Genomic DNA, 25225 nt, shown 5'->3' on the forward strand with positions numbered 1-25225 from the left:
TTCAACTGGAGTGTTGTACTAGAGTTGTAAATGTCATATTATCATGCAATATAAAGACACTACTAGACTACTACCAACACCATCAGTTGGAGTGTTGTATTAGGGTTGTAAATGCTGTATTATCTTGCCATATAAAGACCTGACTAGGGTGATTAAAACACATTCAATTTTAGTGTTGTATTAGGATTGTCAATTCCCTTTTATCTTGCCATCTGGAGGCACTACTAGAATGATCCAAATACCTTCAATTGGAGAGTGTTGTATGAGGGTTGTTAATGCCCTATTAATTTTCCATATAGAGACATGACAAGAATGCTCCAAACACCTTCCATTGGACTGTTGTATTAGGGTTTTAAATACCCTATTATCTTGCTATCTAGACATACTAATAAAGTGCTCCAAACACCTTCAATCGGAGTGTTCCATTAGGGTCGTAAATGACCTATTATCTTGTAATCTGGAGACACTACACGAGTGCTTCAAACACCTTTAATCAGAGTGTTGTACTAGGGTTGTAAATGTCCTATTATCTTACCATCTAGACACACTACTAGAGTACTCGAAACACCTTCAATTGGAGCGTTCCATTAGGGTTACAAATGCTTTTTTATCTTGTCATCTGGAGACACTACACGAGTGCTTCAAACACCTTTAATTGGAGTGTTGTATTAGGGTTGTAAATGTCCTATTATCTTGCCATCTAGAGACACTACTAGAGTGGTCCAAACACCATCATTTGGAATGTTGTATTATGGTTGTAAATATCCTATTATCCTGCCATCTGGATATCCTACTAGAGTGGTCCAAACACCTTCAAATGGAGTGTTCTATTAGGTTTATAAATGTCATATTATCTTGTCATCTAAAGAGACCCTACTAGAGTACCCCAAACACCTTTAATTGGAGTGTTGTATTAGGGTTGTAAATGCTCAATTATCTAGCCATATAGAGACACTACTCGAGTTCTCCAAACACCTTCAATTTCAGTGTTGTTTTAGGCTTGTAAATGCCTTATTATCTTGCTATATAGCGACACGACAAGAGTGCTACAAACACCTATAATTGGAGTGTTGTATTGGGGTTGTAAATGCCCTATTATCTTGCTATTTGAAGACAATACTAGAGTGCTCCAAACACCTTCAATTGGATTTCTATATTAGGGATGTAAATGCCCTATTATCCTGCCTGCTGGGAACACTACTAGAGTGTTCCAAACAACATCAATTGGAGTGTTGTACTAGTGTTCTAAATGTCCTATTATCTTGCCATATAGAGACACTATTAGAGTGCTCCAAACCCCTTCAATTGGAAGGATGTTTTATGGTTTTAAATGCCCTATTATGTTGCTATAGAGACACTACTAGAGTGCTCCAAACAACTACAATTGGGGTGTTTTATTAGGATTGTAAACGCCCTCTTATCATGCTATATAGAGACAGCACTAGAGTGCTCCAAACACCATCATTTGGAATGTTGTATTATGGTTGTAAATACCCTATTATCTTGCCATACATACACACTAATAGAGTGCTCCAAACATCTTTAATTGGATTGTTGTTTTAGGGTTGTAAATGCTCTATTATCTTGACATCTGGAGACGGTACACGAGTGCTTCAAACACTTTTAATTAGAGTGTTGTATTAGGGTTATAAATGTCCTATTATCTTGCCATCTAGAGACACTACAAAAGTGCCCCAAACAGCATTAGTTCGAGTGTTGTGTTAGGGTCGTAATTTTCCATTATTTTGACATCTAAAGACACTACTAGAGTGCTCCAAACACCATCGGTTGGAGTGTTGTATTAGGGTTGTAATTGACCTATTATCTTGCCATCTGGAGACACGACGAGAGTGCTCCAAATACCGTCCTTCGAAGTGTTGTATGAGAGTTGTAAATGCTCTATTATCTTGCCAAATAAGGATATTACTACAGTGCTCTAAACACCTTCAATTAGTGTATTGTATTAGGGTTGTAAATGCCCTATTATATTGTCAACGAGAGATACTACCCGAGTACTCCAAACACCTTCAATTGGAGTGTTGTATTAGGGTTGTATATGCCATACTATCTTGTCATCTGGATACAATACTAGATTCCTCCAAAATCCTTCAATTGGACTGTTGGATTAGTGTTGTAAACACCCTACTATCTTTTCATATGGACACACTACTTGAGTGCTCCAAACACCTTCAATAGGAGTATTGTACTAGGGTTGTAAATGTCATATTATCTTGCCATAGGGAGACACTGCTAGAGTGATTCAACCACCTTCAGTTGGAATGTTATATTAGGATTGTAAACGGCCTATTATCTTGCCATGTGGAGACAATACTAGAGTGCTCTAAATACTTTCAATTGGAGTGTCGTATTATGGTTGTAAATACCCTATTATCTTGCCATCTCGAGACACTACTAGAGTGGTCCAAACACCTTCAGTTGGAGTGTTGTATTACGATTGTAAATGCCCTATTATATTGCCATATTGAGAAACTGCTAGAGTTCTCCGAACACCTTCAATTGGAGTCTTGTATTAGGGTTGTAAATGTCGTATTATCCTGCTTGCTGGGAACCCTACTAGAGTGTTCCAAACAACTTCAATTGGAGTGTTGTATTAGTGTTGTAAATGTCCTATTATCTTGCCATATAGAGACATGCAAAGAGTGCTCCAAATCCCTTCAATTGGAGGGTTGTTTTATGGTTGTAAATGCCCTATTATATTGCTATATAGACACTACTATAGTGCTCCATACAACTACAATTGGAGTGTTGTATTAGGATTGTAAACGCCCTCTTATCATGCCATATAGAGACACGACTAGATTGCTTTAAACACATTCCATTGGAGTGTTGTATTACAGTTGTAAATGCCCCATTATCATGCAATATAGAGAAACTATTGGAGTGCTCCAAACACCTTCAGTTGTAGTGTTGTATTACGTTTGTAATTGTCGTTTTATCTTGCCATCTGGCGACACGACTAGAGAAGTCCAAATACCTTTAGTTAGAGTGTTGAATTAGGGTTATAATTGCCCTATTATCTTGTCATCTGGAGACACTACAAGAGTGCCCAAACACCTTCAGTTGGAGTGTTGAATTTGCGTTATGAGTGTCTTATTATCTTCACATTTGGAGACGCTACACGAGTGCCTCAAACAAACTTTAATTGGAGTGTTGTTTTAGGGTTGTACAGTCCTATTATCATGTCATCTGGAGACAATACTAGAGTGCTCTAAACACCTTCCACTGGAGTGTTGTACTAGAGTTGTAAATGTCCTATTATCATGCAATATAGACACACTACTAGACTGCTCCCAACACCATCAGTTGGACTGTTGTATTTGGGTTGTAAATGCCGTATTATCTTGCCCTATAGAGACCTGACTAGGGTGCTTGAAACACCTTCAATTTTAGTGTTGTATTAGAGTTGTAATTGTCATATTATCTTGGCATCTAGAGACACTACTGGAGCGCTGCAAACACCAGCATTTGGAGTGTTTTATTAGGGTTGTAAATTTGCTCTTATTTTGACATCTGGAGGCACTACTAGAGTGCTCCAAACACCTTCAATTTGATTGTTGTATGCGAGTTGTACCCTATTAATTTTCCGTATAGAGAATCGACAGGAGTGCTCTAAACACATTCAATTGGAGTGTTGTATTAGGGTTGTGAATACCCTATTATCTTGCCATCTAGACACACTACTAGAGTGCTCAAAACACCTTCAATTGGAGCATTCCATTAGAGTTGTAAATGCCCTATTGTCATCTGGAGACACCACACGAGTACTTCAAACACCATTAATTGGAGTGTTGTATTAGGGTGATAAAAGCTCAATTATCTTGCCATATACAGACACGACAAGAGTGCTCCAAACACCTATAAGTGGAGTGTTGTATTGGGGTTGTAAATGCCCTATTATCTTGCCATCTGGAGACAATACTAGAGTGCTCCAAGCACCTTCAATTGGAGTTCTGTATTAGGGTTGTAAATGTCGTATTATCCTGGCTGCTGGAATCCCTACTAGAGTGTTCCAAACAACTTCAGTTGGAGTGTTGTATTCGTGTTGTAAATGTCGTGATCCATGCACTTTCAACTGGAGTGTTGTATTAGGGTTGTAAATGCCCTATTAGCTTTCCATCTGGTGACAATACTAGAGTGCTCTAAACACCTTCAACTGGAGTGTTTCATTAGAGTTGTAAATGCCCTATTATCTTGCCGTATAGAAACACTACTAGAGTTCTCCAAACCCCTTCAATTGGAGGGATGTTTTATGGTTGTAAATGCCCTATTATGTTGCTATAGAGACACTACTAGTGTCCTCCAAACAACTACAATTGGAGTGTTGTATTAGGAATCAGGATTGTAAACGCCCTCTTATCATGCCATATAGAGACACGACTAGAGTGCTCTAAACACCTTCAATTGGAGTGTAGTATTAGAGTTGTAAATGCCCTATTATCATGCAATATAGAGACACTACTTGACTGCTCCAAACACCATAAGTTGGAGTGTGGTATTAGTGTTGTAAATGCCCTATTATCTTGCCGTATAGAGACACTATTAGAGTGCTCCAAACCGCTTCAATTGGAGGGTTGTTCTATTGTTGTAAATGCCCTACTATGTTGCACTAGAGACACTACTAGAGCGCTCCAAACAACTTCAATTGGAGTGTTGTATTTGGATTGTAAATGCCCTCTTATCATGCCATATAGAGACACGACTAGAGTGCTTCAATTGGAGTGTTGTATTAGAGTTGCAAATGCCCTATTAATTTGCGGTATAGAGACACGACAGGAGAGCTCCAAACACCTTCAATTGTAGTGTTGTATTAGGGTTGTGAATGCCCTATTATCTTGCCATCTGGAGACAATACTAGAGTGCTCCAAACACCTTCAATTCGAGTTCTATATTAGGGATGTAAATGCCCTATTATCCTGCATGCTGGGAACACTACTACAGTGTTCCAAACAACATCAATTGGAGTGTTGTAAATGTCCTATTATCTTGCCATATAGAGACACGTCAAGAGTGATCCATACACTTTCAACTAGAGTGTTTTATTAGGGTTGTAAATGCCCTATTAGCTTTCCAAAGGGAGACAATACTAGAGTCCTCTAGACACCTTCAACTGGAGTGTTTCATTAGAGTTTTAAATTGCCTATTATTTTGCCGTATATAGACACTACTAGAGTGCTCCAAACCCCTTCAATTGGAGGGTTGTTTTATGGTTGTAAATGCCCTATTATGGTGCTATAGAGACACTACTAAAGTCCTCCAGACAACTACAATTGGAGTGTTGTATTAGGATTGTAAACGCCCTCTTATCATGCCATATAGAGACACGACTAGATTTTTTTAAACACATTCGATTGGAGTGTTGTATTTTAGTTGTAAATGCCCCATTATCATGCAATATAGAGAAACTACTGGAGTGCTCCAAACACCTTCAGTTGGAGTGTTGTATTAGGTTTGTAATTGCCCTTTTATCTTGCCATCTGGAGACACGACTAGAGAAGTCCAAATACCTTTAGTTAGAGTGTTGAATTAGGGTTATAATTGCCCTATTATCTTGTCACATGGAGACACTACAAGAGTGCCCAAACACGTTTAGTTGGAGTGTTGAATTTGTGGTATGAGTGTCTTATTATCTTCTCATTTGGAGACGCTACACGACTGCCTCAAACAAACTTTAATTGGAGTGTTGTTTTAGGATTGTACAGTCCTATTATCATGCCATCTGGAGAAAATACTGGAGTGCTCTAAATACTTTCAACTGGAGTGTTGTACTAGAGTTGTAAATGTCCTATTATCATGCAATATAGAGACACTACTAGACTGCTCCCAACACCATTAGTTGGAGTGTTGTATTAGGGTTGTAAATGCCGTATTATCTTGCCATTATAGAGACCTGACTAGGGTGCTTGAAACATCTTCAATTTTAGTGTTGTATTAGGGTTGTAATTGTTCTGCTATCTTGCCATCTAAACACTACTGCAGCGCTACAAACACCAGCAGTTCGAGTGTTGTATTAGGGTTGTAAATTCCCTCTTATCTTGTCATCTGGAGGCATTACTAGAGTGCACCAAACACCTTAAATTGGATTGCTGTATGAGAGTTGTAAATACCCTATTAATTTTCCGTATAGAGACACGACAAGAGTGGTCCAAACACTTTCAATTGGAGTGTTGTATTAGGGTTGTGAATACCCTATTATCTTGCCATTGAGACACACTACTAGAGTGCTCCAAACACCTTCGATTGGAGCATTCCATTAGGGTTGTAAATGCCCTATTATCATCTGGAGACACTACACGAGCGCTTCAAACATCATTAATTGGAGTGTTGTATTAGGGTGGTAAATGCTCAATAATCTTGCCATATAGAGACACTACTCGAGTTCTCCAAACACCTTCAATTTTGAGTGTTGTTTTAGGGTTGCAAATGCCCTTTCATCTTGTCATCTGGAGACACTACTAGAGTGCTCCAAACACCTTCAATTGGAGTGTTGTATTAGGTTTGTAATTGCCCTATTATCTTACCATCTGGAGACACTACTAGAGTGCTCTAAACACCTTCAATTGGAGTGTTGTATTAGAGTTGTAAATGTCCTATTATTATGCAATATAGAGACACTATTAGACTGCACCCAACACCATCAGTTGGAGTGTTGTATTAGGGTTGTAAGTGCCGTATTATCTTGCCATAAAGAGACCTGACTAGGGTGCTTGAAACACCTTCAATTTTAGTGTTGTATTAGGGTTGTAAATTTCTTATTATCTTGCCATCTAGAGACACTACTGGAGCACTGCAAACACCTGCAGTTCGAGTGTTGTATTAGGGTTGTAAATTCCCTCTTATCTAGCCATCTGGAGGAACTACTAGAGTGCTCCAAACACCTTCAATTGGAATGTTGTATGAGAGTTGTAAATACCCTATTAATTTTCCGTATAAAGACACGACAAGAGTGCTCCAAACACTTTCAATTGGAGTGTTGTATTAGGGTAATGAATACCCTATTATCTTGCCATCTAGACACTACTAGAGTAGTCCAAACACCTTCAATTGGAGCATTCCATTAGGGTTGTAAATGTCATATTATCATCTGGAGACACTACACAATTGCGTCAAATTGTGTATTAGGGTTGTATTTGGGTTGTATTCCATTGGAGCATTCCAATAGGGTTGTATTAGGGTTTGTAAATGCCCTATTATCTTGTCATCTGGAGAAACTACTAGAGTGCCCCAAGCACCTTTAATTGGAGTATTGTATTAGGGTTGTAAATGCCCAATTATCATGCCATATAGAGACACTGCTCGAGTTCTCCAAACACCTTCAATTTCAGTGTTGTTTTAGGGTTATAAATGCCCTATTATCTTGTCATATAGAGACACGACAAGAGTGCACCAAATACCTATAATTGGAGTGTTGTATTAGGATTATAAATGCCCGATTATCTTACCATCTGAAGAAAATACTAGAGTGCTCCAAATACCTTCAATTGGAGTGCTGTAGTTGGGTTGTAAATGCCCTATTATCTTGCCTACTTGGTACCCTACTAGAATGTTCCAAACAATTTCAACTGGAGTGCTGTATTAGGGTTGTAAATGCCCTATTATCTTGCCTTATAGAGACACACCAAGATTGACATACACCTTCAACTGGAGTGTGGTATTATGGTTGTAAATGCCCTATTAGCTTACCATCTGGAGACATTACTAGAGTGCTCGAAACACCTATTACTGGAATGTTTCATTAGGGTTGTAAATGCCCAATTATCTTGTAGTATAGAGACACTACTAGAGTGCTCCAAAACGCTTCAATTGGAGGGTTGTTTTATGGTTGTAAATGCCCTATTATGGTGCTATAGAGACACGACAAGAGTGCTCCAAACACCTTCAATTGTAGTGTTGCATTAGGGTTGTAAAAACCCTATTATCTTGCCATCTAGATACACTACTAGAGTACTCCAAACACCTTCAATTGGAGCGTTCCATTAGGGTTGTAAATGCCCTATTATCTTGTCATCTGGAGACACTACAAGAGTGCTTCAAACACCTTTAATTGGAGTGTTGTATTAGGGTTGTAAATGTCTTATTATCTTGTCATCTAGAGACACTACTAGAGTGGTCCAAACACCGTCATTTGGAATGTTGTATTAGGGTTGTAAATATCCTATTATCCTGCCATCTGGGTACCCTAATAGAGTGGTCCAAACACCTTTAATTGCAGTGTTGTATTAGGGTTATAAATTCCCTATTATCTTGTCATCTGGAAACACTACTAGAGTGCCCCAAACACCTTTAATTGGAGTATTGTATTAGGGTTGTAAATACCCAATTAGCTTGCCATATAGCGACACTACTCGAGTTCTCCAAACACTTTCAATTTCAGTGTTGTTTTAGGGTTGTAAATGCCCTATTATCTTGCTATGTGACACGACAAGAGTGCTCCAAACACCTAAAATTGGAGTTTTGTATTAGGCTTGTAAATGCCCTATTATGTTGCCATATGGAGGCAATACTAGAGTGCTCCAAACACCTTCAATTGGAGTTCCGTATTAGGGTTGTAAATGTCCTATTATCCTGCCTGCTGGGTACCCTACTAGAGTGTTCCAAACAATTTCAATTGGCGTGTTGTATTAGTGTTGTAAATGTCCTATTATCATGCCATATAGAGACATGTCAAGAGTGATCCATACACTTTCAACTAGAGTGTAGTATTAGGGTTGTCAAGGCCCTATTAGCTTGCCATATGGAGACAATACTAGAGTGCTCTAAACACCTTCAACTGGAGTGTTTCATTAAAGTTGTAAATGCCCTATTATCATGTTCTATAGAAACACTACTAGACTGCTCCATACCCCATCAATTGGTGGGTTGTTTTATAGTTGTAAATGCCCTATTACGTTGCTATAGAGATACTACTAGTGTGCTCCAAACAACTACAATTAGAGTGTTGTATTAGGATTGTAAACGCCCTCTTATCATGCCATATAGAGACACGACTAGAGTGTTCGAAACAATTTCAATTGGCGTGTAGTATTAGAGTTGTAAATGGCCTATTATCATGCAATATAGAGACACTACTAGACTGCTCCAAACACCATCAGTTGGAGTGTTATATTAGGGTTGTAAATGCCGTATTATCTTGCCATATAGAGACATGACAAGGGTGGTTAAAACACCTTCAATTTTGGTGTTGTATTAGGGTTGTAAATGTCCTATTATCTTGCCATCTAGAGACACTATTAGAGCACTCCAAACACCTTCAGTTGGAGGGTTGTATCAGGGTTGTAAATACCCTATTATCTTGTCATCTGGAGACACTACACGCGTGCTTCAAACACTTTTAATTGGAGTGTTGTATTAGAGTTGTAAATGCCCTATTAGCTTTCTATCGGGAAACAATACTAGAGTGCTCTAAACACCTTCAACGGGAGTGTTTCATTAGAGTTGTAAATGACCTATTATCTTGCCGTATAGAGACACTACTAGAGTGCTCCAAACCCTTTCAATTGGAGGGTTGTTTTATGGTTGTATAGAAACACTACTAAACTGCTCCATACCCCTTCAATTGGTGGGTAGTTTTATAGTTGTAAATGCCCTATTACGTTGCTATAGAGATACTACTAGTGTGCTCCAAACAACTACAATTGGAGTGTTGTATTAGGATTGTAAACACCCTCTTATCATGCCATATAGAGACACGACTAGAGTGCTCTAAACACCTTCAATTGCAGTGTATTATTAGAGTTCTAAATGCCCTATTATCATGCAATATAGAGATACTACTAGACTGCTCCAAACACCATCAGTTGGAGTGTTGTATTAGGGTTGTCAATGCCGTACAAGGGTGCTTAAAACACCTTCAATTTTGGTGTTGTATTAGGGTTGTAAATGTCCTATTATCTTGCCATCTAGAGACACTATTAGAGCGCTCCAAACACCATCAGTTGGAGTGTTGTATCAGGGTTGTAAATACCCTATTATCTTGCCATCTAGACACACTAATAAAGTGCTCCAAACACCATCAATTGGATCGTTCCATTAGGGTTGTAAATGCCCTATTATCTTGTCATATGGAGACACTACACGAGTGCTTCAAACACCTTTAATTGGAGTGTTGTATTACGGTTGTAAATGTCATATTATCTTGCCATCTGGGTACCCTACGGGAGTGGTCCAAACACCATCATTTGGAATGTTGTATTAGGGTTGTAAATATCCTATTATCCTGCCATCTGGGTACCCTAATAGAGTGGTCCAAACACCTTCAATTGCAGTGTTGTATTAGGGTTATAAATTCCCTATTATCTTGCCATATATATACACTACTCGAGTTCTCCAAACACCTTCAATTTCAGTGTTGTTTTAAGGTTTTAAATGCCCAATTATGTTGCCTTCTGGAGGAACTACTAGAGTGCTCCAAACACCAAAAATTGGAGTGTTGTGTTAGGATCGTTCATGCCCGATTAATTTTTCGTATAGAGGCACAACAAAAGTGCTCCAAACACCTTCAATTGGAGTATTGTATTAGGCTTGTAAATATCCTATTATCTTTCCATTTAGACACACTAATAAAGTGCTCCAAACACCTTCAATTGGAGTGTTCCATTATTAGGGTCATAAATGCCCAACTATCTTGTCATCTGGAGATACTACACAAGTGCATCAAACACCTTTAATTGGAGTGTTGTATTAGGGTTGGAACTCTCCTATTATCTTGTCATCTAGAGACACAATCTGGAGTCTTGTATTAGGGTTGTAAATGCCCTATTATCCCACAATCTGGAGACAATACTAGAGTGCTCCAAACACTTTCAATTGGAGTGTTGTATTAGGGTTGTAAATGTCCAATTATCTTGCATATATATAGACACTACTCGAGTTCTCCAAACACCTTCAATTTCAATGTTGTTTTAAGGTTGTAATTGCCCAATTATGTTGCCTTCTGGAGGAAACATTAGAGTGGTCCAAACACCATCAATTGGAGTGTTGTATTAGGATCGTTAATGCCCGATTAATTTTTCGTTTAGAGACACGACAAGAGTGCTCCAAGCACCATCAATTGGAGTGTTGTGTTAGGATCGTTCATGCCCGATTAATTTTTCGTATAGAGGCACGAAAAAAGTGCTCCAAACACCTTCAATTGGAGTATTGTATTAGGCTTGTAAATATCCTATTATCTTTCCATTTAGACACACTAATAAAGTGCTCCAAACACCTTCAATTGGAGTGTTCCATTAGGGTCATAAATGCCCAACTATCTTGTCATCTGGAGATACTACACGAGTGCATCAAACGCCTTTAATTGGAGTGTTGTATTAGGGTTGGAAATCTCCTATTATCTTTTCATATAGAGACACAACAGGAGTGGTGCAAACACCATCAGTTGGAGTCTTGTATTAGGGTTGTAAATGCCCTATTATCCCACCATCTGGAGACAATACTAGCGTGCTCCAAACACTTTCAATTGGAGTGTTGTATTAGGGTTGTAAATGTCCAATTATCTTGCATATATATAGACACTACTCGAGTTCTCCAAACACCTTCAATTTCAATGTTGTTTTAAGGTTGTAAATACCCAATTATGTTGCCTTCTGGAGGAACTATTAGAGTGGTCCAAACACCATCAATTGGAGTGTTGTATTAGGATCGTTAATGCCCGATTAATTTTTCGTTTAGAGACACAACAAGAGTGCTCCAAACACCTTCAATTGGAGTGTTGTATTAGGCTTGTAAATACCCTATTATCTTGCCATTTAGACACACTAATAAAGTGCTCCAAACACCTTCAATTGGAGTGTTCCATTAGGGTCGTAAATGCCCTATTATCTTGTCATATGGAGATACTACACGAGTGCTTCAAACACCTTTAATTGGAGTGTTGTATTAGGGTGGTAAATGTTCTATTATCTTGCCTTCTAGAGACACGACTAGAGCGCTACAAACACCATCAGTGGGAGCGTTGTATTAGGGTTGTATATGCCGTATTATCTTCTCATATGGAGGCACTACATGTGTTCTTAAATACATTTAATTGGAGTGTTGTATTAGGGTTGGAAATGTCCTATTATCTTGTCATCTAGAGGCACAAAAAGAGTGCTCTAAACACCATTAGTTGGAGTGTTGTACTTGAGTTGTAAATGCTCTCTTATCTTGCCATCTGGAGGCACTACTAGAGTGCTCCAAACACCTACAATTGGAGTGTTGTATTAGGGTGGTAAATACCCTATTCCTATTATCTTGCCATCTATAGACGCTACTAGGGTGCTCCGAACACCTTCAATTGGAGTGTTCCATTAGGGTTGTAATTGTCCAATTATCTTGTCATTTGGAGACACTACACGAGTGCATCAAACACCTTTAATTGGAGTGTTGTATTAGGATTGGAAATGTCCTATTATCTTGCCATCTAGAGACACAACAAGAGTGGTGCAAACACCATCAGTTGGAGTGTTGTATTAGGGTTGTAAATGTCATATTATCCCTCCATCTGGAGACAATATACTAGAGTGCTCCAAACACCTTCAATTGGAGTGTTGTATTAGGGTTGTAAATGCCCAATTATCTTGCCATATATAGACACTACTCGAGTTCTCCAAACACCTTCAATTTCAGTGTTGTTTTAAGGTTGTAAATGCCCAATTATCTTGCCTTTTGGAGGAACTATTAGAGTGGTCCAAACACCATCAATTGGAGTGTTGTATTAGGATCGTTGATGCCCGATTAATTTTAATTTAGAGACACGACAAGAGTGCTCCAAACACCTTCAATTGGAGTGTTGTATTAGGCTTGTAAATACCCTATTATCTTGCCATTTAGACACACTAATAAAGTGCTCCAAACACCTTCAATTGGAATGTTCCATTAGGGTCGTAAATGCCCTATTATCTTGTCATATGGAGATACTACACGAGTGCTTCAAACACCTTTAATTGGAGTGTTGTATTAGGGTGGTAAATGTTCTAGAGCGCTGGAAACACCATCAGTGGGAGCGTTGTATTAGGGTTGTAAATGCCCTCTTATCTTGCCATCTGGAGGCACTACTATAGTGCGCCAAACACCTTCAATTGGAGTGTTGTATGAGAGTTGTAAATGCCTTGTTAATTTGTCGTATAGAGACACGACAAGAGTGCTCCAAACACCTTCAATTGGGGTGTTGTATTAGGGTTGTAAATACCCTATTATCTTGCCATCTAAACACACTACTAGAGTGCTCCAAACACCTTCAATTGGAGCGTTCCATTAGGGTTGTGAATGCCCTATTATCATGTTATATGGAGACACTACACGAGTGCTTCAAACACCTTTAATTGGAGTGTTGTATTAGGGTTGTAAATGTGCTATTATCTTGCCAACTAGAGACACTACTATTGTGGTCCAAACACCAACATTTGGAAAGTTGTATTAGGGTTGTAAATACCCTATTATCCTACCAACTGGGTACCCTACTAGAGTGGTCCAAACCTCTTCAATTGGAGAGTTGTATCTGGGCTATAAATACACTATTATCTTGTCATGTGGAAACACTACTAGAGTTCCCCAAACACCTTTAATTGGAGTGTTGTATTAGGGTTGTAAATGCCCAATTATCTTGCCATATAGAGACACTACTAGAGTGCTCCAAACACCATCATTTGGAGTGTTGTATTAGGGTTGTAAATGCCATATTATCTTGTCATATGGAGGCACTACATGTGTTCTTAAACACATTTAATTGGATTGTTGAATTAGAGTTGGAAATGTCCTATTATCTTGTCATCTAGAGGCACAACAAGAGTGTTCTAAACACCATCAGTTGGAGTGTTGTACTTGAGTTGTAAATGCTCTCTTATCTTGCCATCTGGAGGCACTACTAGAGTGCTCCAAACACTTTCAATTGGAGTGTTGTATTAGGGTTGTAAATACCCTATTCCTATTATCTTGCCATCTATAGACACTACTAGGGTCCTCCGAACACCTTCAATTGGAGTGTTCCATTAGGGTTGTAAATGTCCAATTATCTTGTCATTTGGAGACACTACACGAGTGCATCAAACACCTTTAATTGGAGTGTTGTATTAGGGTTGGAAATGTCCTATTATCTTGCCATCTAGAGACACAACAAGAGTGGTGCAAACACCATCAGTTGGAGTGTTGTATTAGGGTTGTAAATGTCATATTATCCCTCCATCTGGAGACAATATACTAGAGTGCTCCAAACACCTTCAATTGGAGTGTTGTATTAGGGTTGTAAATGCCCAATTATCTTGCCATATAGAGACACTACTCGAGTTCTCCAAACACCTTCAATTTCAGTGTTGTTTTAAGGTTGTAAATGCCCAATTATCTTGCCTTTTGGAGGAACTATTAGAGTGGTCCAAACACCATCAATTGGAGTGTTGTATTAGGATCGTTGATGCCCGATTAATTTTAATTTAGAGACACGACAAGAGTGCTCCAAACACCTTCAATTGGAGTGTTGTATTAGGCTTGTAAATACCCTATTATCTTGCCATTTAGACACACTAATAAAGTGCTCCAAACACCTTCAATTGGAATGTTCCATTAGGGTCGTAAATGCCCTATTATCTTGTCATATGGAGATACTACACGAGTGCTTCAAACACCTTTAATTGGAGTGTTGTATTAGGGTGGTAAATGTTCTAGAGCGCTGGAAACACCATCAGTGGGAGCGTTGTATTAGGGTTGTAAATGCCCTCTTATCTTGCCATCTGGAGGCACTACTATAGTGCGCCAAACACCTTCAATTGGAGTGTTGTATGAGAGTTGTAAATGCCTTGTTAATTTGTCGTATAGAGACACGACAAGAGTGCTCCAAACACCTTCAATTGGGGTGTTGTATTAGGGTTGTAAATACCCTATTATCTTGCCATCTAAACACACTACTAGAGTGCTCCAAACACCTTCAATTGGAGCGTTCCATTAGGGTTGTGAATGCCCTATTATCATGTTATATGGAGACACTACACGAGTGCTTCAAACACCTTTAATTGGAGTGTTGTATTAGGGTTGTAAATGTGCTATTATCTTGCCAACTAGAGACACTACTATTGTGGTCCAAACACCAACATTTGGAAAGTTGTATTAGGGTTGTAAATACCCTATTATCCTACCAACTGGGTACCCTACTAGAGTGGTCCAAACCTCTTCAATTGGAGAGTTGTATCTGGGCTATAAATACACTATTATCTTGTCATGTGGAAACACTACTAGAGTTCCCCAAACACCTTTAATTGGAGTGTTGTATTAGGGTTGTAAATGCCCAATTATCTTGCCATATAGAGACACTACTAGAGTGCTCCAAACACCATCATTTGGAGTGTTGTATTAGGGTTGTAAATGCCATATTATCTTGTCATATGGAGGCACTACATGTGTTCTTAAACACATTTAATTGGATTGTTGAATTAGAGTTGGAAATGTCCTATTATCTTGTCATCTAGAGGCACAACAAGAGTGTTCTAAACACCATCAGTTGGAGTGTTGTACTTGAGTTGTAAATGCTCTCTTATCTTGCCATCTGGAGGCACTACTAGAGTGCTCCAAACACTTTCAATTGGAGTGTTGTATTAGGGTTGTAAATACCCTATTCCTATTATCTTGCCATCTATAGACACTACTAGGGTCCTCCGAACACCTTCAATTGGAGTGTTCCATTAGGGTTGTAAATGTCCAATTATCTTGTCATTTGGAGACACTACACGAGTGCATCAAACACCTTTAATTGGAGTGTTGTATTAGGGTTGGAAATGTCCTATTATCTTGCCATCTAGAGACACAACAAGAGTGGTGCAAACACCATCAGTTGGAGTGTTGTATTAGGGTTGTAAATGCCCTATTATCCCGCTATCTGGAGACAATACTAGAGTGCTCCAAACACCTTCAATTGAAGTGTTGTACTAGGGTTGTAAAAACCTTTTTATCTTGCCATATAGAGACACAACCAGAGTGCTCCCAACACCTTCAACTAAAGTGTTTTATTTGGTTGTAAATGCCCTATTATCTTGCCATAAAGAGACACTTATAGAGAGCTCCAAACACCTTCAGTTGCAGTGTTGTATTAGATTTTTAAATACCATAATATCATGCCATTTAGAGACACTACTAAAGTGCTCCAAACACCTTCAATTGGAGTGTTGTATTAGAGTTGTAAATGGCATACTATCTTGTCATCGGGAGACACTACTAGACTGCTCCAAAATGCTTCAATTGGATTATTGCATTAGGGTTGTGAATGCCCTATTATCTTGCCATAGAGAGAGACACTACTAGAGTGCTCCAAATACCTTCAATTGGAGAGTTGTATTAGAGTTGTTAATATTATCATGCCATCTAGAGAGATAACTAGAGTGCTCCAAACACCTTTGATTGGAGTGTTGTATTAGAGTTGTGAATGCTCTATTATTTTCTCATTTGGGGACACTACAAGTGTCCTCCAAACACCTTCAATTGGAGTGTTGTATTAGGGTTGTAAATGCCCTATTATGTTGCCATGCGGTGACACTACTAGAGTGCTCCAAACAACTTACATTGGAGTGTTGTATTAGGGTTGTAAATGCCTTAATATTGTGCCATCTACAGACACAACTAGGGTGGTCAAAACACCTTTACTTGCAATGTTTTTATAGGATTGTAAAAAGCGTTGTATTTCGATTGTAAACGCCCTATTATCTTGTCATATAGAGACACTACTAGAGTGTTCCAAACACCTACAAAAGGAGTGTTGTATTAGGGTTGTAAATGCAATATTATCTTGTTATATGGACATACTACTCGAGTGCACCAAACACTCTCAATTGGAGTTCTCTATTAGGGATGTAAATGTCCTATTATCCTGCCATCTGGAGACCATACTAGAGTGCTCCAAGTAACTTCAATTATAATGTTTTATTAGGGTTGTAAATGCCCTATGATCTTGCTATCTGGAGACATGACTAGAGTGCTCCAAACACCGTCAATTGGAGTGTTGTCTTAGGGTTGTAAATACCATTTTATCTTGCCATATAGAGACACAACTAGAGTGCTCCAAACACCTTCAATTGGAGTGTTGTATTGGGGTTGTTAATGCCCTATTATCTTGCCATAAGGAGACTAGACGAGTGCTTCAAACATCTTTAATTGGAGTGTTGTATGAGGGTTATAAAATGTCCTATTATTTTACCATATAGAGACACTACTATAGTGGTCCAAACACTATCAGTTGGAGTGTTGTATTAAAGTTGTAAATGCCATATTATATTGCCATCTGAAGACATTACTAGTGCTCCAAACACTATCAATTAGAGTGTTGTATTAAAGTTGTAAATGCCCTATTACATGCCCTATTATCTTGTCATGTAAAGATACTACTGGAGTGCTCTAAGCACATTCAATTGGACTATTGTATTGGCATTGTAAATGCCTTATTATTTTGTTATATGGACACACTACTCGAGTACTCCAAACACCTTCAATTGGAGTTCTCTATTAGGGTTGTAAATGTCTTATTATCTTGCCATATAGAGACCCTACTAGAGTGCTCCAAACAACTTCAATTAGAGTGTTGTATTAGGGTTGTAAATGCCCTATTATCTTGCCATCTAAAGACACTACTAGAGTGCTCCGAACACCTTCAATCGGAGTGTTGTATTAGGGTTGTAAATGTGCTCTTGTCCTATCATCTGAAGACCGTACTAGAGTGCTCCAAACACCTTCAATTAGATTTCTCTATTAGGGTTGTAAATGCCTTATTATCCTACTAATTGGAGCCTACTAGAGTGTTCCAAACAACTTCAATGAGAGTGTTGTATTCGGGTTGTAAATGCTTTATTATCTTGCCATATAGAGACACGACTAGAGTGCTCCAAACACCTTCAATTAGAGTGTTTTATTAGGGCTGTAAATACCCTATTATCTTGTCATATAGAGACACTACTAGAGTGCTCCAAACACCTTCAATTGGAGTGTTGTAGTAGGGTTGCAATGGCCCTATTATCTTGCCAAATTGAGACATAACTAGAGTGCTCCAAACACCATCAATTGGAGGGTTGCTTCAGGGTTGTAAATGTTGTATTATCTTGCCATCTGGAGACACTACTAAAGTGCTCCAAACACCTTTAATTGGAGTGTTGTGTTAGGGTTGTAAATGCCCTATTATCTTGCTCGAGTGTTTGGAGTACTCTAGTAGTGTCTCTATATAGCAAAATAATAAAACATTTACAGCCTTAATAAAACACTACAATTGAAGGTGTTTGGAGCACTCTAGTCGTGTTTCTATATGACAAGATAATAAGAAATTTAACTACCCTAATACAACACTCCAATTGAAGGTGTTTGGAGCACTTTTGTAATGTCGCCAAATAACAAGATAATAAGGCATTTACAACTCTAATACAACACTCCAATTGAAGTTGTTTGGAGTACTATAGTAGGGTCACTCCAATTGAAGTTGTTTAGAGCACTATAGTAGGGTCTCTAGATGGTCGGATAAGAGGGAATTTACAACCCTAATACATAACTCCAATTGAAGGTGTATAGAGCACTCTAGTGTCTCTATATGACAAGGCATTTATAACCCGAATACAACACTCTAATTAAAGGCTTTTGAAGCACTCGTGTAGTGTCTCCTTATGGCAAGATAATAGGGTATTTACAACCTTAATACAACACTCCAATTGAAGGTGTTTGGAGCACTCTAGTAGGGTCTCCAAATGGCAAGATGCATTTACAACCCTAATACAATCCTCCAATTAAAGGTGTTTGGAGCACTCTAGTGGTGTCTCAAGATGACAAGATAATATGGTATTTACGACCCTAATGCAACACTCCAAGTGAAGGTGTTTGGAGCACTCTACTTTTGTCTCTAGATGACAAGATAAAAGGGTAATTTACAACCCTAATACAACATTCCAATTGAAGGTGTTTGGAGCACTCTAGTAGTGTCTCAAGATGGCAAGATAATAGGAAATTTACAATCCTAAAACAACACTCCAATTGAAAGTGTTTGGGAGTATTCTAGTAGTGTCTCTATATGGCAATATAATAGGGTATTTGCAACCCTAATAAAATATTCTAATTGAAGGTGTTTGGAGCACTCTAGTAGTATCTTCAGATGGTAAGACAATAGGTGATGACTCTAAATGAGACTTCTAACTTTTTGTATATATAAATATATACTTGGTTACCCTAATTCTACTATGTCGGATTAGAAGCGCATAATCCTACCATGTAGTAATGTCGGGTGCCAATCCATAGGGATAGATCTGAGTAGTTCAACAACTTTAGCACTTGTCTAGGTTCTTCAAGTTTAATTGGGTAGCATGTATACTTATAAAATAAAATAAAATAATACTTATAATAATAATAGGTGCAGTTTGATTTTACAATTTACTTTGGTAAAGGTATAGGTGAAGATGCTAATTGCTGTAAACCATGTTTAGGGAGCCTTTAAGGATTTGGATGAATTTCTTCTAATTATCTCAATACATATTTATGGTACTCATGTCTACCCGTATACGACCTTCTGTCACTACCGCATAAGGCCCCGTATACGGTACTATCTCTACTGCATACGGTATAGACCACCCTGTGGAGCAGAGCCGCATACCGGTACTATTATTCCCTACGGATGCTTGGGTTCGGTTCTATGCGTATTTGAAAGGTTTTCCGACTCTAAGGTCGGCTTGTGGGGAACAATTTAGATTATCACAGGATATAATGTAATTAAATTACTCACAATAACCTTATTAATTATATTCCCCTGTAAGTATTCATTGGTACACAATCGGTATCAATAGAGAACCTAAAGCCCCTTTTATCAATAAATATTTCAAAAGTCAAATTCAATTAAATGAACTCTTTATGTGTATATAGCGCAATTTAGAAATTACTTAGTACCCTTTTATTTTGAGCTAAAAAAACAATGCTTTCTAAAATTAAAATCTTTCTAAAATTTCAATTATACTTATATATAACAATGAATTCATGCAACATTAAGAGTTTTAGCCAAAATCTTGAAATATTAAACTCGTAACCTCCAGCATAATTGCAATAACATAATTCAGTTTTATAAATATCATTAACTTGTACAATAATACAAATAATCTCTATAATTATTTAAAACCTTTATAATTTTTGTAAGCATTTTTAGTCTATGCATTAGTATCACTTGTTTGTATACTTAGTACACAACATGTACCAATAGAGAACGCCAAAGGCCGTTTTACTAATAAACCCCTCGGAAATCAGATTGAAACAAAATAACTTGCAATACATATACAATAAGATTTTATGAATTGCTAATTTTCTTTCGATATTCAACTAAAAACAATCTGTTATGTAATACTATAATCTTCACATTTCGGTAACATTAATTCATTGGTTAATACTAAAATAGTTACATACTTCTTTATATTCAATTAATTTTTATTCATATAATTGTAAAAATTAACACCATGCATGCTCCAAAGAAACTAGTTTATTAATTCGGTCTCTTCTGTGAGCTGATCTGTTTTCTGATGATTTAATTTTTTTTATTTTAAGTATAAATTCTTTCCAGGAAAAAAAATTGATTGTAATTAAGTTTTCCTGTCATAAATTTAATTCTTTTCGTACCCTTGATTATAAAAAAAGCGGGCCGCCGGCCCATAGAGTAAAAGTCGCATCTCTCAAATACTACATTTAGTTTCTCAGCAGTCCGAGAGCCAAGCAGGTGCAATATTAATTATTGATTTTTCACTAAAGACCATCTGACAATGGCAATTTACGAACTGCAAAAATCAGACAATGTAGAAAATCTTTGAAACCAGCACCTCACACATCAACATTTAGTTCAAGAATGCAAAAATATAGCATTGGCACCGACAAATATATTAGTGCCGATAGGAGCAAAGAGAGAGTTTAGAAAGATTAAAAAACAAGCTCAGGCGAAGTGATTGCCCTTATAGTCATGATTATATATCAGAGTTCACATCAAGCCCGAAATGGGGAAAAGAGAATCAATGCATCACATAAAATCATTTATCAAGCAAAAAAAAAAAAATCTGAATTCATATTCTCTAATGGTAAAGAACTAGTACCGTAGTACCGATCACAAGCATCTCACATATATTGAAACAGTAAAATTTCATATACTCTCAGCAAATTAAGCTCGTAACAAATTACATTTCTTATTAGTTGAGGTAAATCCTGTGAATTTGGAATAAGCAATTAAGCCGTTTTATATAGTAAATTAATTTGTTAATCGATTATTGAATTTATTGTAGACTTGCTTTGCGATCCCCATAGATAGATTATGCATGAATTTAGATGTACTAAATTGATAAGGAATCATCATTTCTGTGTAAAAATTAGGCATGCGACAATCTATTTGTTCTGCTTATTTAGCTCTCATCCTCCCTCTTTTATTTCAGCAACGCGTACATTTCATTTTCTATATTTCTGTAATCCATTTCAAAACACCCAAAATTTTTGCTACATGAATATTCAGGAGAGACAGAGAATGACCCACAACAAATTGTCTATTAAAAAAGATGCTCTGATCTCCTTAAAAGACCTACGTGATTTTGGTCTTGAGCGACATTGATTGTGTGCTAACTGCATTTCTCTTATACTGGCAAATTGACCCATTTATCTACGTTTGGATGCACTAGAGAATAGCTAGAATAGCTACTATTGAGAATAGTAGGTTAAGAATAGCTATAATAGCTACTATTTAAAAATAGCGCTAACTCAAAGCTATTCGGAATGTTGTTTGGATTTAACATTTAGAATAGCGAGAACAGCAATTGAACATTTGAGAGAGTACGTTTGCTATTCCAACTTTTTGTAGGAATAGCGAGAACAGCGAGAACAACGCTATTCTCGCTGTTCCTCAGTATGTTTGGATGGATCGGAACAACACTATTCTCGCTGTTCTCGCTATTCTCGCATTTCTCGATACATTATTTCTTAAACTTTCCTTTATTGATTACCATTGTGGATTTGCTAATAAAATTTCTTAGCTGCACAGAATTGTATTAACTTATTCACCTTATATATTTCTCTCATATAATAATATTTCTTTTAAAGTTTCTCTTTTAATTGTCATGATCAATCAAATATTTCTCCTCTATTCTTTTGGAACTTTTTTTTTTCAGATCCGGCATGCCAACCAAAACAAGGAGGTTGGTAGTCCTTTTTTTTGTCATTCGTGCCCCTTTTTTAAAAAAAATAAATAAATAAATAACTAACTGTATTAGTGAAGTGCCACGCCTCAATATTGAGGTGTTTTATCAAGATTGTATTAATGCAATTTTTTTTCTGATGTTTTATAAAAAAAAAAAATATTCGAACTATATCTTATAACTTCATGCGATAAACATTAGAGACACTATTTTCTACATTTGCTTATTAATTAATGAATTTTTTTATTGAATGCAGGTTCTATTGGTATACCTCAAAACGCAAGATATGGCCAGAGAAGCAGCCAAATATGTATATATGCATTTTGATCATAAAACAAGGAAAAAAATAATCAATTTTACATTCAAATAACTTAACAAAACTAATGAACATTTTCTTTACAAAAAAATAATCAATACATGGTAGTTAAATGTGTACTCCAGATCATCTAACTAATGACAATTTTCATTTTCATTTTTTTAATTTTGTTTCAACTATTCAATTTTTTTTTTTAAATCAAATCAATTTTGAATATTTGTCTTATATATTTTCTCTCTTTAAATGTTGTAGCCACCATGAAGACTTCCAATTTGCTGATAATTTGTTGGGATTCTGAGGTAAAGTGCCATGGTACATTTTGTGCTGCTACTATTTACATTGCTAACAAGGTTACTCATGTACCAGTACCACAACACAATTAGGACATTTGCAAACCCGCTTCCCCCTTCCTGTTTTCCCTGAGCTTTTTGGTGGTTGGAATTGATTGATTTATACCAATGTATTTGCCCTTTTAAAACAAGTTTCTTTTTTTTGTCTAAAGTGAATTTTACAAAGATGGAAAGGATATCCTTTCTTTCAAAAGAATTAAGAAATTTGAACCCATCCATTCAAAAATTTTGCCTGAAATGAAAGTTCAGATTTTAGGCATAGTTCTGGGATTTCTCCAAAACCGGGGATATTATTGCTATTCATTATAATGTCCAGGTTAGACAGCAAAAGAATTTTTAATCAATAGCTGAATAGCCAGTGGGTACTTTGTAGTTTGTATTTAATAAAAATGTGATCTAATGCAGGATATTCATGAAGGGTTATTTGTATCAAAGGTCAGTTACTGTAAATCAGGGTTTGCTTTATGCAATTTGTAGGATATTCGTGAAGAGGACAAGAGGTGATTAAACTTGAGAACCAACTTAATTCCTTGAAGAATATTCTAAGGTTAGCTGCTCTCATAGAGATTTTAATTTTTTTCATAGTGGGCAAATAGCCCTTCTCTTGTGAAATTTCTCTAAAATAATATTTAACTCTCATAACTTTTCAATATCCCAATTATAATCAGAGTTTTGTCTATAGAAAACAAAAATTGTTAATTTTGCAAGTATGCTTCCCAAACATTTTGAAGTAAAAGCAAGAAACCTTGAATTAAACAAGTTTTCTGTATTTTTAGGAAGGAATCCTACATATTTCAAAACAAATATAGGTGAGGTGATCAGCAATCTTTCTTAAGATAATATTCTTCCATACTTGTGGTGACACAAAGTTTCAAAGTTGAGAGGAACCCTTAATGTTGATATGCATCATGTTTGGAAAGTAAAGCCATATAATTGTCTCAACTTGTTATAATAGGTTTGTTGGTAACATTTTTGAAGAAGCTATCCTACATAGTGATGATTAATTTTTAATATTGCATAAATGATCGTACGTAGAACCAACATAAAACAATAAAAATATAATACCGACATATCCTTATAATACACTACTATACCTATTTCATATCCTAATGGCTCTTTTATGAGATGCTTTTTAATGGTCACTTTGTGTCTTTGACATAGCTGGTCACGGTTCAAGTTAGTAAACTGACATGATTTTTCTTGCAGAATTATTTGTTGAGCAGGTCAGCAACATCAACTCTCTTCTTAGCCTATTGCAGAGGTATATTATTTGGAAGCAAAGACGGGTCAGAACTAGGCTAAAAAGGGAAGGCTTTTATACAAGAGGATTTTTGGAGAACTGTAGCCCGGGGGACATTACATTTTCTCATATTATTTTATGTCAGATATAATATATGTAAAATATGTACTTTCATGTGAATGGTGAAAAAAACAAAAGTTATGCTATGTAAATTACTTTTTTTTTCCTCATTGATTCAAATGATAAATTTCAAATCTTTGATCCTGTTTCGCATCATATATATAGCAATACTTGGGCATAAAATTATATTTGTTTGACAGAAGATCAGAGGTCAACCATCTACAGTTCAATTGAAATAAATTTTGTTTATTGATCTTTCAACCTCTTAGTGTTATATAAATGATTTTATGTATATTATTACAATCCAAATTAATGCATTGTCTTGTTACTTACAATTAATAAGAAGCCGGCTAGAGCCTAGAAGTGATTTTATCCCATTATTGGAGAAGTTGGAAAAGAGTTTAGATGGATGGCGATCTAATTAAATTGATATAAGGGGAGGGTGCTAACAGTTGGTAAATACAGTTCTCTAATCCATCCCTATTTATCACATATATATTTTGCTCTTCCAAATGAGTACTAAATTGAATCGATTAGATTCGGTGCAAATTTCCGTGGGGCAAAGCTGAAGGGTCAGGGAATGGCATCCCTCTTTTAAATTGATCGACAGTGTGCTTATCAAAGCAATATTGTGGAGGTATGGGAGTAGCAAACTTAGAACTTCGAAATCTATCTTTGTTATTACGATGGTGGTTCATACTGTTTACTCAAAGAGATAGCCTTGGACAATGGTAATCACGAGACTAAGAAAAATGGAGCCAACAAATGGGCCCGATTTTTGGGTGGTTCGAGGTTCTTATTTATTTTTTATTTGGAAAAATCTCATTAAAATTAAATAATTATTTCATTGGAGTGTGAGGTGGAGTATAGGAGATGGAAAAACAATCTCCACATTCTGGTACGACAATTGGTTAGGAAAACCGATCAGAAGGGTAAAAGACACCTACTCCAAACCTGTTCACTAAGTGAGGATCTGCATTGTTTGCTGCTATTGCATAGGGTATTGTTGAATTTATGCAATTTCTGAGGAGAGATTATTTTGAGAAAACAA

At 36.8% G+C, this 25225-nt stretch overlaps 1 long non-coding RNA gene across 1 annotated transcript; it reads left to right on the plus strand.

The window, feature by feature from the left end:
- Positions 1 to 22721: 22721 nt before the first annotated feature.
- On the plus strand, positions 22722 to 24086 carry LOC144546700 (uncharacterized). Its single transcript, XR_013508861.1, has 3 exons — positions 22722 to 22768; positions 23305 to 23361; positions 24021 to 24086. It is a non-coding gene; the product is annotated as an uncharacterized LOC144546700 (long non-coding RNA).
- The last annotated feature ends 1139 nt before the right edge of the window (positions 24087 to 25225 follow it).

The sequence above is a fragment of the Carex rostrata genome, chromosome 30, assembly GCF_964058835.1.
Source record: "Carex rostrata chromosome 30, lpCarRost1.2, whole genome shotgun sequence".
NCBI lineage: Eukaryota > Viridiplantae > Streptophyta > Magnoliopsida > Poales > Cyperaceae > Carex > Carex rostrata.